Here is a 14,848-nt window from a genome sequence, read left to right as displayed (position 1 = left end):
TACTTGTCACAGCACTTACGATTTAGCACGAACTCGGACACACAAACAAGCAAGCAGAAGTACCGGTTCGCAGTGAGAGGAAAAGCAAGCAAAAGACGTCGGACACACACATACAAACACACTTATACTTTAAGCAATAGATGCAAAAATCTTGTATAATTTATTTTGTGGCCATGTAACCAAATATACAACATTTTTATAACAGCCCTCACAGCTTCTCCCACACCCCCACCAACAAACATGGTTAATAGTAAATAGCATAATTTTAAAAGTTGATTTTAAACTTCCCCCGTGCATTCACAAGCCCATGATATGATCTTCCCATCGGTATTAAAAGACACCCAAACCAGATTCGGTGTCTTCCTCAGGGAAGTCTCCCTGGTACATATTGCTTCCATGTGATGATGTGAATAATACCTGGCACAAGATATGTGTATTTTTACATCGTGAAGATGTTCTTTGTTGAAGAGTCGGTAGCCATTGCTCTTTCGGTAGTGACTTGCAGTATCGTCTTTCCTATCGCAGACGTCCATTAATTAAATAACCGATCCTGCCATGTTCACAGGAGGTATTCCTGCAAGGTTTAAGGTCCATTCACTGGTAGCAATCCGTCGGGGGTTTTGGTAGAATAGAACGCACCCGTCTGCGATCCTTCGGGCCTTGCACCGGCCCACGTCATTGGGATTTTGCAGTACCGTACAAGCAACTGCACGATCTCGGTGCTTTGGATGAACTGAGAATGGTCTCCAACTCCTTCCTTGTGCAGAGGCACCTTCCTTTCTCTCAGGTACTTTTCCAAATATTTTCAGATTTTATTAGAAGATTTGTGAGCCATTTTTGGTCACAAACTTCATCTCGCACACACAAAGTGTGGAAACATGCCCAATAAAGGGCTCTCGTGAGCGACGAGATTCGGTGTTTTCTCTGCCGTTTTGTAATGTTATCAATCCGTCCCCGATGTGAGCTGAATTTTACTGTTTCACCTTTGCTACGTCACCCTAAAGTGGTCGCCATCTTGTAAGTACATATATTTTGTGTGATGGAAACCTTTTTCTTCCCATCAGATGATTAATTATCGCTTGATCGGTGTGGCCTGCGTCTCTATCCTGACGCCAGGATGAAGTTTATTGGGATATGCTCTGTATTATAACTGAGTCTCTTCGTATTTCCATTTGTATAAATATATATATATATATATAATTTCTGTTAACGTCTGCACGTAATTTGACGTTTCTCCTCCGAAACTACCAGACGGATTGTCACCACTTTCGGCATGCGGGTGCTCTGTGGTCTAATGAACAGCATGGGCTATGTGAGATCGCGCCAGATGGACAGGTTTGGGAATTTTTGGCGATTTTCTAATTTTTACATTCGTTTGCATGGCGACGTGTGACGTCACCGCTGAGGCGTAATGACGTCATGACATCGGTCATTCGCTGACGTTATTACATCTGTCGTCCACAGACTGTCACTGCTGAGATGAGTAATGCCACTCTGAGAAAACAGCGTCTGCAATTTAAAACCCTCTTCTGCACGTGCTGACTACCTCAGAAGGTGAATTTGACACAAAAAATGTAACAAGGAAGATTGTATCTATCTATAATTCCAGGTGTGTGTGTGTGTGTGTGTGTGTGTGTGTGTGTGTGTGTGTGTGTGTGTGTGTGTGTGTGTGTGTGTGTGTGACCGCTGTTTCTCGACAACCACTGGTCCAATCTTATTGAAATTTGCCAGGTATATTGCTGGGGACCTGAGTATGTGCCTTTTTCAAGGTTTGATATTAATCGGACAAGTGCTTCCCAAATTATGGCCATTTATTTACCAACCAATGACAGGACACGTTGCTGCGTAGGCGTGGCCGATGGGGAAAGGGTGATATTTAGTTACCGTGGCGTAGGAGTGGCAATGGTCAATGGCAGCGAATGTCATGGCTAGCAAAGACAGGGAGGTAAACTTGATTTTAATTAACTCTGTGTATGTGTAAGTATCACAGCAGTTGTTACATCAATGCAAGCGATAATTCGTAGAATGCATGTGAACATTCCGTACAGGCACGCACCACTTCCTGATAGTGATGACTGTGTTCCAATAATTTCTCGATTTCTAATGCACATTTATAGATAAACACAATGTCCCAATCCATTTGTCGTTTACGAGAACGAAGGAATGGACTGTGTGTTTGTTTGAAAGTTTTTTATCTTGCCAAAACGAAGTTTTTGCAAGATATGTTAGTCAGCTTGAATGTTTTGTTTTTTGTTTGTTTGTTTGTCTGTAATCACGAATAAAAAATTCTGCAGAGCACAGTTATCATTGGAAATTTTTGTAACTTCGCATATCAGAGGCCGATAGAGGTCCCTTTCAGTGCACAAAATTTTGAAGGTCAAGGTCAAAGGTCAAGGTCACTTTGTCGCAAATCAGGGGAGTCAACGAAACCCTTATTTTTTGAGTAATTTTGATCGGATCGTCTTCAAACTTCATGGGAATATAGTTCATGGTCTGGCGCTCAGCTGATTAATTTTTGGTGGCGATTGGCCTTGACCCTCATGGTTAGCTCCTCAGGTCAAACATATTTGACCCCAAGGTCAAATTTTCAAGTTTTAGGAACCATATCGTGTAGTACCTCAAATTGAACACCTCGATGAGTGCTTTCTTGATATGTCATGCTTGAGACATGACGTCATTTGATGATGTTATGAGGTAAAAGCATATTTTTCATGGTTACTCTGTAGAACGATTCTCATCGGAATCTCTCTTAGGCAGATATTCCTCAAGGAGTCGCTCCTGGTGGATAGCAGCTCTGTTCACCTCAGTGTGACCTTAAAGAAGTCACACGTGGTCACCTTTTGGCAAGATACGGGTCACCCTAAGGGTCACATTGGTTTATTTACTTTTTTTTTTGGTTTGCACGTACGGGCACGCACTTACGGCCACACACGTATGGGTACGCGATAGTGAAGGAACGGCCTGTGTGATTGTTGTTTCTGGCTCGCGGTTTGAAAGTTATTATTATTAGTATATATATATATATATATATATATATATATATATATATATATATATATATATATATATATATATATATATATATATATTTTTTGCACGCACGTATGGGCACGTACTAGTATAAAGAAATTCGATAAATCGCATTGTGAACACTGGATATATTGACGTCCTAATGAACCCTCACTTTCGAAACTTCACGTAGAGCGCGCGTGTGTGTGTGTGTGTGTGTGTGTGTGTGTGTGTGTGTGTGTGTGTGTGTGTGTGTGTGTGTGTGTATATATATATAATCAATCTCTTCTTCTTATTTCGGCTGCTCCCATTAGGGGGTCGCCACAGCGTTTCATCCATCATGATCCGCATAATGATTTGGCACATGTTTTACGCCGGATTCCCTTCCTGACGCAACCCTGGTCGCCCCTTATGACACAGGGATATGGTACACCTATTTTAACCGGGGTATACACCAGCCCAGTACACTGGTACTCACTTCGCCGACCTCGGAAGGATGCCAGGCTGAGTCAACCCCCTGGTGTATTAATTCAGTGGCCCAACGGGGCTTGAACTCAGGACCTTTTGGATCCCAAGCCGCTGCCCTAACCACTGCGCCAACACCAGGCATATATATATATATATATATATATATATATATATATATATATATATATATATATATATATATATATATATATATATATATATATATATATATATATATATATATATATATATTTTGTTACGGTTTTAGGAACCATATGCATACAACATACAGGTGTCCCAAGTCAGTTATCCATTAAGTATATGTGTAGACAGAACCCCTCATGTTTAGTGGGAAATCGAAGGGGTGCGTTGCGATGTTTTTTTTAGTTAGGTTAATAAATCATTTTATTTCCCCTTTTATGGAACCACGGTACCTTCCTCGCGCTTGCAGCCCTCGGTTTGCTGGCCACAGCGTACCACTGTCCACCTGCTGTCTAAAGGGACTCGTTTTTCTGAGGCAAAATCTCCACGTTCGTTGTTCCAGTTCCTTCTCGGCTTCGCCAAACTTACGCAGTGTGGCTGCACCGTCATTCACCTTCCCCAAACACGCGTGGAGTGGGCGGGCATCGCCGGTGCCTGGGAAAGGGCGGACCCATGGGAGCCCCTTCCAATCAGGGCGGACAGTGACGTCAGTTTTGACCAAGGCCCCACCCCGCTGAGGATGGACTACGAAGGAACCCTCGGAGACGCGCGTTCGGGGGAGTTCAGTCAAAAGGCTCAGTTCAGTTCTGCATCCGCTGGGGCATTTGTTGGAGTTTTTCTGGACTCTTCAGTCCAGTGTACGAGGAGGATTGACAGACTGAGAGCTTTTTCGTGAGCCTGTGGGTGGTGGTGCATGGCCGTTCTTCGTTGGTGGAGCGATCCATCTGGTTGATTCCGATAATGACCAAGGACACCCATCCTCGACCAGGCCTCTCACTGGGTCCTGTCCTCGACCATGATCCCCGCCCTGGGACTCTGCTCGGGTTCCTCCACAGACACAAGCCCCACGTGTGTGACTGGTCCGAGCTGCACGACCATTGGCAGGTGCTGCATCACGGAACACCCCTCCCTCCAACGTGCAGGTACCCAACCGAGCCGCGACCCCAGCTCGTGTCTCTCCCTGGCTGCGAGGTTCCTTGGAATTCACCTGGGTTTTATTTTCGTTTGTGTGTGTCAGTGTGTGTAGCGCCATCTGCAAAGTACAACTGCATAAGTGTTTTTGATCATTGTAAATCTCCTGTACATCCACGATAAACTTGCTCCATGTCCTTCTTGCTGTAAATAAAACAATTGTAGAAATGTTCCCAGTTCGTTTCCATCCTTTCTTTCATTGGTCCAGCATGGTTCGGATCTGAGTTTTAGCTGGGTCTTTGTTCCCGTTAATCTGCTCATCCCAGCCGGCACGGCTTTGGCAGTTCCGCTCGACTGCACCCGAACGGTAGTTGGAACTCTACGCAGTCGGTAGCGTGACCCAGTTCGAGGAAGACGTGCCGAGGGCGTGCTTCCCTGGTAGACGACACCGCGTGGTTAATTAGGTAAATTGTTTCGAGACAAAAAGGTCATACGCTACGCTGTGGAGGTATTAGTGTCCATGGTCGGTTAAGCGACCCGCCGCCTCACGGAGTTATCCGTGTGTGATGGCCTACAATTCCAGGAGCCTGTTGGGAGATGACGTAACTTCCCCCACCTAGCGGTCGTTCTCGCCACCGGTCCCCCGCCCGCAGCAATATATATATATATATATATATATATATATATATATATATATATATATATATATATATATATATATATATATATATATATATATGTGTTGTAGAATTTTGTAGTTTACGTTTAACCGACTCGAAGTAAATCCTGTTACTCAAATGAAAGCCACAATTAATTCACTGTCCACACGGAAAGTACATTACATCAGATAATTTTATTTTTACTTGGTACCAAGGAGTACAAGCCACCGAGATGGTAAAACATCTTCAATGATTTGCACTAAAACAGGATTACTTTTTCTGGCTTTTATAAACTTTTGGGAGAGTGGAGAGGGCTGATAAACCTTAGGCAAAGAACTCCAACTGCAATACGTGTCTCCTAGGTGAAATGTGAATGATATAATCATGGCAAAAGTTGGTGTTATCAACCAGGTCACTTTGTTCCATAGCAAGACACTCCTTGTATCAACATTTAGGTCAAAAGACTCTTAGCTAAAGGGAAGCATCACTGACATCCAATTTGACTTGCAGCATAAAAATTAAATTTAAAAAGCACCAGCAACAATTATAATTGAGAGTACAGTAATATAATTTATTTTCTCCCACATATATATGTATATATTATTCACGTATCTGGAAGTTGCTGCTGTTGCCTGCTATCTCCACATGTAGGTGGGGTTCATCAGGGGGTGAAACAGAGACCTACCAGGTCTCATTGTGTGTGTGTGTGTGTGTGTGTGTGTGTGTGTGTGTGTGTGTGTGTGTGTGTGTGTGTGTGTGTGTGTGTGTGTGTGTGTGTGTGTGTGTGTTTGATTGGTATCTACATATGCGAGTTTCAGAGTGTGGAATGGAGTCCTCCCAGGGTGGGCTCAAAGCATCCACCTTTATTTCGGTAAGGGGTCACGTTTCACGGACCAAGCTGTGAAGTCTTCTGTTCTCAATGTTTTGTGCCGTGGACTCTCTTCAGGATCGTCGCTGAGCCCCAGACAGCTTCCAACTGTCGTTCGTTTGTAATAATATTCCCAGGGATGGTTTTTAGTTCACCTGCAAAGTAGTTTTGGGGAGCTTATGGAATGGCACATCGTCCGACTGTCCGACCACAAATACTTGCAACTTTTTCTCAGAAATTACACATACGATTTCAATTAAATTTGACCACAACCTTCATCACCTGAGATGCCATAAAAACAAAAAACGGGGTCTGAAGAGGTCTACAGAGTTTAAGGGGGTGGGGGGGGGGAGGAGTGGGTTACCTTCCCAAAGAGGTATTTGCTTTCATCTCAAACAATGCACACAATTTCTATGAAACTTCACGGCAACCTTCATCATCCATGACGTACCAAAGTTTTTTTTCATGACAGTAGAAAAATCTGGCTGTGAGGAAATTTAAGGGGGTTTTCCCCCAAAATATGTATTTGCTTTCTTCTTCAAAACGACACACACAATTCCGATGAAACTTGACCACCATCTTCACCACTCGTGATGTACTAAAGTTTGCTCACGACATAAAAAAAAACTTGTGTCTAAGGGGTTCTATGGGAGAGGGGGGGGGTTGCCTCCCCCCAAATATATATATTTGGGGGGGGTTGCCTCCCCCCAAATATATATTTGCTTTTTTTTTCTGAAGCCACACACACAATTTTGATGAAACTTGATCACAACCTTTATCACCTGTGATGTACCAAGGTTTGTTCATGGCATTAAAAAAAAATCCATAGGTATTTACTTTCTTCTCCATTATATATTTTGTGGGTCATGTCCATGTCTCCCAGTGGTTGCCTGTTATCTTATCCAGCTGAGCACCCCGGGTTGCCCCTATGTTTAATATCTGTGTGAGGTTCTTTGTCATCATTCCCGTAGGTCCAGCTATCACTGGTACAGCTTTGGCATTCTTCAGCTTCCAGGATCTTCTCACTTCATTCTTGAGGTCTTGGTGTTTGGTCATTTTATTGATTTCTGCATAATTTAGTCAAAAATTACTGCTATTAACACCTCAATAAGCAATGCCTTCTCTCATTTCTTGTACCTAAGTATGATATCTGGTTGCAACACTTTGTTTTCGATGTTCATGCTGAATGGGATGATTAGGTCATACGTGAGCGGTAGGTACTTCCGTTTTCAGTGGTGACTTTTAGTTCATGTTCCCACAAATTTTCTGGAACTGGGACATAAAAGTTTTTGCAGATATGGCAGCAAATTACATTAAAAGTCTTGTGTCATTGTGTGTACAGCTGTTCTGACACGAGTTTGTTTTTGTGTATGTGTTCGGTTATTAAGCAGAACATATCATTCTCTTTAACCCCACCTCTACCCCTCACCTTTCTTTCTTCTTTTTTTTTTGTTTTCACACTCCTCTCTGTGTCTGTCTGTCTCTGGAAGTATCTGGACGGTCATTATGTCTGGACAGTGGTTATGTCCGGGTGCTGTTTGCCTCCAGACATGTCCGGATGGTATTTATCTGTGGACAGCTTGGCTCCAGACGCATCTGGGCAGTGTTTGTCTCTGGGTGGTATTTATAGTATCCATCCATTGGGACCACACTCTGTGCAGAGTGTTGGTGCTGCCTAAGTCGTCTCCTTGGCTATTGGGCACAATCCTGAACGGGTCGCCACTGTAACACAGGATACCAGCAAGCTGGCACTCATTTTGGCGACCTCAGAAGGATGACAGGCAGAGTCAACCCCCCACCTGCTATTAATTCAACAGCAGAGTGCGATTTGAACTCCAGATCCGAGGATCCCAAGCCCACCACCTGAACCATTAAGCCAACACCAGGTATATTTGCAGTATGACTGGTAGAAAATGGATTTCAGATATTATTTTGTTTCCATCTTCACTGTTATTCTATGCAGAATCATTTTGATGAGACTGTATGAATCGTAGTTAATGCTCCACCACACGTCTACCTTCCCTTCCTCTCACTGCCTTCCCTCCCCCCTCCTCTCTCTTTCCCCCTCCCTCATTTCTCTTTCACCCTCTATCTCCTCACTCTCCCTCTACCCCTCTCTCTCACCCCCTATCCCCCCCCCAATCTCAGTGTTTCCATCAGTGAAGCGACAGGTGGTATTTGCTCATATGAAAAGACAGGTATGTATTGTATGTAAATATTATATGTATTGGCTTCGTTTTGTGTAAATATTGGTGTGTATAAATCTATGAATGTATATATCATTGTGGTCCCAGCATCATGGGGAGGCCACGAGGGATGGTCTTCCTTGGGTTACTCCCCGGAATCGCAGGCGGTTGCACATGAATAACTTTGTGACGTGGCTGGTCGCTAACCGACCCTGAACGTCAATAACTCCACCACATGACTTAGGGTGCTCCATCTAATAATCCGTTTACCTAAAGGTCACGTGACCTCCTTACCGCGGAACACACCCTTGATACATACTTGTGTTAACCAGATTACTTACCGGTTCAGGTGCAGCTGAGCGGAACTGCCAAGTACGTATTGGCTGCGAAGCGAATCTTTGGAGAATAACGTCCTGGCCAAACTAGGGTGCGGGCCATGCTGGGCCAATAAAGGAATAGACGAAAACAAGCTGGGAACATTTCTACACAATGCATTCATTTAGAAACAAAGTGAGGAAAGGTGTGTGGTGCAGTGAATATAATTTATTGGTATGTACAGCAGGGAAAGCAAGGAATTTGTGGGGTGCAGCAAAAGACAAGCAATCTTACAAAAGCAGACAGAGAGCAGTTATCCCATTACCTTCTTCAATCTTAATTTATGCAAGGACAGGTGCCAACACACACACACACACACACACACACACACACACACACACACACACACACACACACACACACACACACACACACACACACACACACACACACACACACAAGCAGGTGTGGGTAAACGACCTCTCAATACATGGTGAGGTCAGCAGACCAACACAACCCAGAACGCTTAGGAATAGGTAGGTGGCAGGAATACTGATTATGTCTAAGATGTGGGAGTGGGAGGTGTGGTGTAGTGCGACATGGGGGGTGGGGGGGGGTCATCATGCAAGAGGAAAATGTGAATGCGAGTCAGAATGTTCGCTCCTTCAATTCGGCCCATAAAAGAACAGTTGGGCTTCTCCGCATTAATGCTCATTTATGCGGTCACAGTAGACGAGGTTCATGTAAAAGATGGAAGAAGAAGCGTAAGGAGAAAGTCTCTATCATATCTGTGTAAATGTCTGTTTCTATTGGGGATCGCTTGAATGGAGCTTCCCCACCTCACAGCAGTAGGGTGCAATCCCCCCTCCCCGCTTGGTTACGGGGACTCACGGTGCCTTTCGCGCCATGTCGACCAGCTCGCTGACTGCCCGCTTGTCAATCCTGTCTGGCTCCGCGTTCCTGTGGTGCCAGCACTGACAGCCTCGAACACGAAGGCAAAGAGCAGGGTGAACAGGATGGACTCGTGCAGTCGAGCAGGCTGGCTGAACAACCCACGAACAGGCTGACTGGAAGAGCGACTGACCCAAAAAGTGACCAAAAAAAAGAGAGACTGACCAAAAAGAGAGATAACTGACTCCGCTCTGCTCTTTTTTATGGTACCGGGTGAAGGGACGGGCCGAGAACTGAATCTCGACGAGCTGCAGGCAAAATCCCATCCTCTTATTGGGCCAGAGTGGCCGGAGCCACACCCCGCCAGGCCTCGGAGCCGGAAAATGGCTCAGTTACTCGCCGACCTTGGCATGGTTCGGAGCTCCGAGCTTTTCATGGGGCTGTGGTTTTCGGATGTGTGCTGTGGCTTCAAACATGCGCTGCTCTTCATTCTAACATGGAATCATGGCGAAATCCTTGTGCTACCTTTAGGTCCCTTTATAAGCCCCAGCGCATGTTCGCACCTCACATTATTCCTTCAAACAGCTCAACCCGCGTCCCCTCCGGGAACCTTGGAGGTTTCGGTGTGGATTTGACAACCACGGGGCAGTTACAGCGGTCATCGAGCAGGGCGCTCTTGTCTTTACATTCTTTGTGAGAGGTGGTGGCAATGCGGCGTCTGTAATGAGTGGTGATTGTCACGTGGCGTCCATGGTGAAGGCCGAGTGCCACGTGGTGCTCGTCGTGACATGGTCAAAGGAAGTCGGGATTTGGCATGGGTTGTTGCGGGGGTATTTTTGCCAGTTGTGTGAAGCGGTTGTAGTGAACATGGTGAGGTTTGGTGAGCGGAGTGAAGTCTGAGGTGAGGTGATTGTTGGGAATTGGCACGCACGTTTGAATGGGGAATGTGCACACAAACTCCAAGAAAACGATGTACCAGTGCGTTGTTGACCGGATGCGCCCACAGTGTGAGCATGCTGGAAATGCTCGTAGCGTGCTGCTCACTCTTATTTACGTGGCGTGCTTGCTTGCTTGCTTGGTTCGTGCAAAGCAAAGGAAAAGGTCAAAGGTTAAAGTGGAGGATATAACAGATATAAAAGACCTAAGTACAAGAGACCCACACAACGCACTTTCCCCCTTTTACCCACTAGACATACAGAGATATGACAGAAGTAAATAGACACATTAAATTTATTCATTTTATCTGTATAAAGCAAGATTTACTCAGTAATTTGTACTAATATTCGACTATTTATTTGTAGAAACGACTTCCTGGGTGGTGTATGACGATTTAACTATGCCTCAAACCCAGGGAGCACACGACCTTTGCGATTTTCAGAGGACGAATTGTTGGCCAATCGGAAGGTGAAGTCAGCCAGCGTCAGATAGATCAAAGCCTTGGTAGTCTGCTTTCTACGGTCAATCGGGTGATTGTGGAATTCACCAGCGAAGGCAAGGAATCCACAGCTTCCTGTTATGGTCGACCTGGGCCCGCAGAGAGGTGTCTTCAAGCTGTTAAGCGGTCCATTGAGAAAACTCCCCATTGCAAGGCAGCAGATGTTGCAGAGGAGGTCCAGGTTAGCTCAAGAACTGCTGTGTGATACCGTCATCAACGGGGAATTGTGGGAGAGCAGCTAGGAGAAAACCTCTTCTTAAACCAGCCAACATTCAAAGGAGAAAGTGGGCTGACGAGATGGTCACAAGACCTTTGGAGTTTTGGCAAACTGTCATTTTTTTTTTTTCAGACGAGTCCCAATTTTCTGACAGTGGACGCATATGGGTCTGGAGACTACCCAGTCAAGAGTTCTCTTTGAACCGATTGCTGCCAACTGTCAAACACGGTGGTTTTTCAGTGATGGTGTGGGGAGCAATCTGAAGTGCTGGTCGGTCAGAGCTTGTGGAGTGTGTTGACAACATCAACTCTACAATATACATTTCTATCCTTGAGGATGGACTTCTCTCCCGTCTTCTCCACTGGTCAGATGGTCAAAAACAACACACTGTTCATGGAAGATGGAGCTCCATGCCACATTCCAAAAAAGACCAAAGAATGGCAGCACAGAAATGGGATCAAGCGGCTTCCATGGTCAAGTCGGCCTCCTGACATGAATCCCATTGTCCACCTCTGGGCCATATCGGATCGAGCTGCGTGTAAAAAGTCCAGGAAACCAACATCACGGGCAGAATCGTTAAACCTTTTTCGTGAAGCCTGGGCAGAAATCCCACGAGAAAATTTCAGAACTCGTGAGTTCTACGCCTGAAGGAGTAAAATCATTGAAATGTGCAAATGGCAAGTCTACCAAATACTAGTGTATACATTAAAATGGATCAAATATACTTGAAATGTTCAATAAATATATTCTTTAAAAATCATGAAGTTTATTTACATCTGTCATGCCTCTGCATGGAAGGGACTCTCTAAGACATTTTCTATTGAAATAACTGCCTTGGGATCGCTGTATGTTGTGTGTCATTGCTTTGGAGGCATGCGGTTTTACAGAGCCGCAACGATATGTATGTAAATAAAGGTATGTCCATGTATTTGCGTATATAATTTTGAAAAAACTATAAACTACTGTTTCTTGGGCTCTTGTGAACCTTTTGTTCCAAGGAGATATTGAACACCCTTTGTTGGCTCTTCCTCTTGGCAGAGCGATGGGAGATACTCGTGACAGGTCGTGAACTAATCCTCAACTTACGAGCTAATCCTGAACAGGTCGCTATACTCTGTTACAAGGAGTTGATATCACTGATGCCCCTTCCTATGAGTATCCATAGGAATGGAAACCACAGAGGTGGGAGCAGTGCAACGGAACGAGGCTTTATCCATTCAACCACCAATCCATTTTTCCATTCAAACACCAATCCGCTCGTAATTTAATTGGGACATAAACTAATGGATGCGGTTGATCAAAGCACGAACCAAAATCGATAACCGACACCAATCAATAGGAAATCAACTTATCTGCACGACGCTATTGCATTGGGGTTTGTGCTTCGATGGTAAATTTATTGCGTATCGCTTTGGTTGAGGATGGATGTAATGTACAGTTTTCAGTTGGGGAGTTGGACACACTGGAACTCTGGTTGTGCGTGCAGAATTAAAACGGTCTCGATACCAAGATGGCAAGTCTTCCTCTTGCGAACGAGGTGGGTTTTCATTTTCCCACCCGAGCCCGGACTGGCTGGTCACACACTCAATAAAAGCATGGCCTAATTGGCTTGGCCGTGATGTCGTTTCCCACGGCGTGTGTGTTTAAAGGAAGCATTGCTCGTGCAGCACAGAGCCTTGAAGATGAGCGCCATCCTGTTCGCAACAACGCAGTGGACCAAGGTGGGGGGTAAGAGGGAGTGTATTGATCATGGGGGGATGATGGGAGGGGTGCATGGATTGTAGGAGACAGGGTGATTGCCTTCTTGGTGGGGAAGAAGTGGGAATGGAGAGGGAGTTGGAGGGAGAAGGATAGCCTTTATGATGCACATCTAGAGTGGAAATGTAGAGGTACTGGAGGAGAGTCCAGGATAGTATTATTGGTGCGGAAGGAATGCGAATGATTGTGAGGTGGAGAGTCGGAAATGCTTCTTGGGAGGGAATGGGAGTGGAAAGGTCGTGGAGTAGAGTAGGATGGCTTTATGAGTGGGGAAAGAGTGGGAATAGAGGTAGTGGAGAGAGAGCAAGATAGCCCTTTGGTGATGGTGTGGGAATGGAGAGATACTGGCAGAGAACATACAGGATAACCTCCTTGGTGGGCATGGAGTGATAATGGGTACCATATCGAAAAAGGCAAGGGGAAATAGATACAAAGGAAAAGGATACAGGAGGAAAGATTTTATAGCTTTGGGGAGAAGTTAAGGAATGGAGAAAAGACAATGGGAGGAGGGGATATTGTGTGGGATTTCGGGGAAAAGTGGCAGCTGTTGAAAGTCTTTCACTCCGTGTCATGGAACAATCCAGGAGATTGAGGTTGATCAAATCCATGTTGGTGCAATACACTTTTCCGAACAGGTGAAGCAAATTGCGACTCATTTTTGGCCACTTCAAAAACAAGAAACTATTCTTCAACAAGTCGTACATTTTGTTACCTTGTGTGTGTGAAGCGAAAAGCGTGGTTAAGCAGTTGGTCCACCTTGTTTGACTGTCTGTCTACAGACATCATTTTATGATTGAGGAACTACTTGATTTCAATTTAATGTCATATTTTGAACACTGCAGAACGTTAATCGGTGCAGGAACCTGCAGTTTAACAGTACTTTGGCTCTGAAATTGGCAAATTGGACAGAATCTCATCATGATAGCGCATGCGTAGAGAGGAGTGAGGGAATTGTTTTGTCCGTCTGTCTGGCAGTGAAACAAAATTTTAAATATATTCCAAACAGAAAACTTACTGTTTTTATGGATGTCACAAAGGACACAAACAACAGGCACAAATAATTAATGTAGCATTAAATAAGGAGGTGTAAAAGTTGGCGGTAAACTTCCGATTTTTTTTTTTTCTACAGCCTTTAAAATATTTATTTTATTTCAATTAAATTATGTACTTGAACAATGGACAACACAAATTGCCTTCTTGGCACTTTCAAAAACCTTCTGTTTCGCAGGACTTGGACAAAATATTAGGCCATTTTATGTCATCTTGACCAATCAAATTTGCTGTTCACTCTCAGCGATGGCTCTCTTCCCGTGTATTTTTTTGCAAGACTGCGTGGGGTAAGGTGTTCCATGAACTCTCTGGTTTTACTTGGTTTACAATGCTATGACACAGCGTCATTCTTTATAAAGCACAGCTTTATCTTCTTATTCTTATTATTCTTATTATTCTTCTTCTTATTCTTATTATTCTTATTCTTATTATTCTTCTTCTTATTATTCTTATTCTTCTTATTCTTATTCTTATTCTTCTTATTCTTCTTTCTGCTGTTCCCGTTCGGGGTCGCCACAGTGGATCATCCGTATGATGCGCATAGTGATTTGGCACATGTTTTACGTCGGATGCCCTTCCTGACGCAACCCTGGTCGCCTCTTACAACACAGGGATATGGTACACCTATTTTAACCGGGGTATGCACCGGCCCAGTATACTGGTACTCATTTCGCCGACCTCGGAATGATGACAGGCTGAGTCAACCCCCTGGTGTATTAATTCAGTGGCCCAACTGGTCTTGAACTCAGGACCTTTTGGATCCCAAGCCGCTGCCCTAACCAATGTGCCAACACCAGGCTCCAAAGCACAGCTTTATCAGGTGGCAGAAAAAAAATGTTCGTCAGTACAGGACATTTGAAATGCCGTATTAATGTAAAC

At 44.5% G+C, this 14,848-nt stretch overlaps 1 long non-coding RNA gene across 1 annotated transcript; it reads left to right on the top strand.

The window, feature by feature from the left end:
* The first annotated feature begins 447 nt into the window (after positions 1-447).
* On the top strand, positions 448-4,933 carry LOC147035150 (uncharacterized). Its single transcript, XR_015061407.1, has 3 exons — positions 448-1,335; positions 1,465-1,554; positions 3,929-4,933. It is a non-coding gene; the product is annotated as an uncharacterized LOC147035150 (long non-coding RNA).
* The last annotated feature ends 9,915 nt before the right edge of the window (positions 4,934-14,848 follow it).

Source organism: Eptatretus burgeri, chromosome 1 (genome assembly GCF_056783735.1).
Source record: "Eptatretus burgeri isolate ZD-2024b chromosome 1, Ebu_testis_v1, whole genome shotgun sequence".
Taxonomy (NCBI): Eukaryota; Metazoa; Chordata; class Myxini; order Myxiniformes; family Myxinidae; genus Eptatretus; species Eptatretus burgeri.
This window is presented reverse-complemented; position numbering and strand designations above follow the sequence as displayed.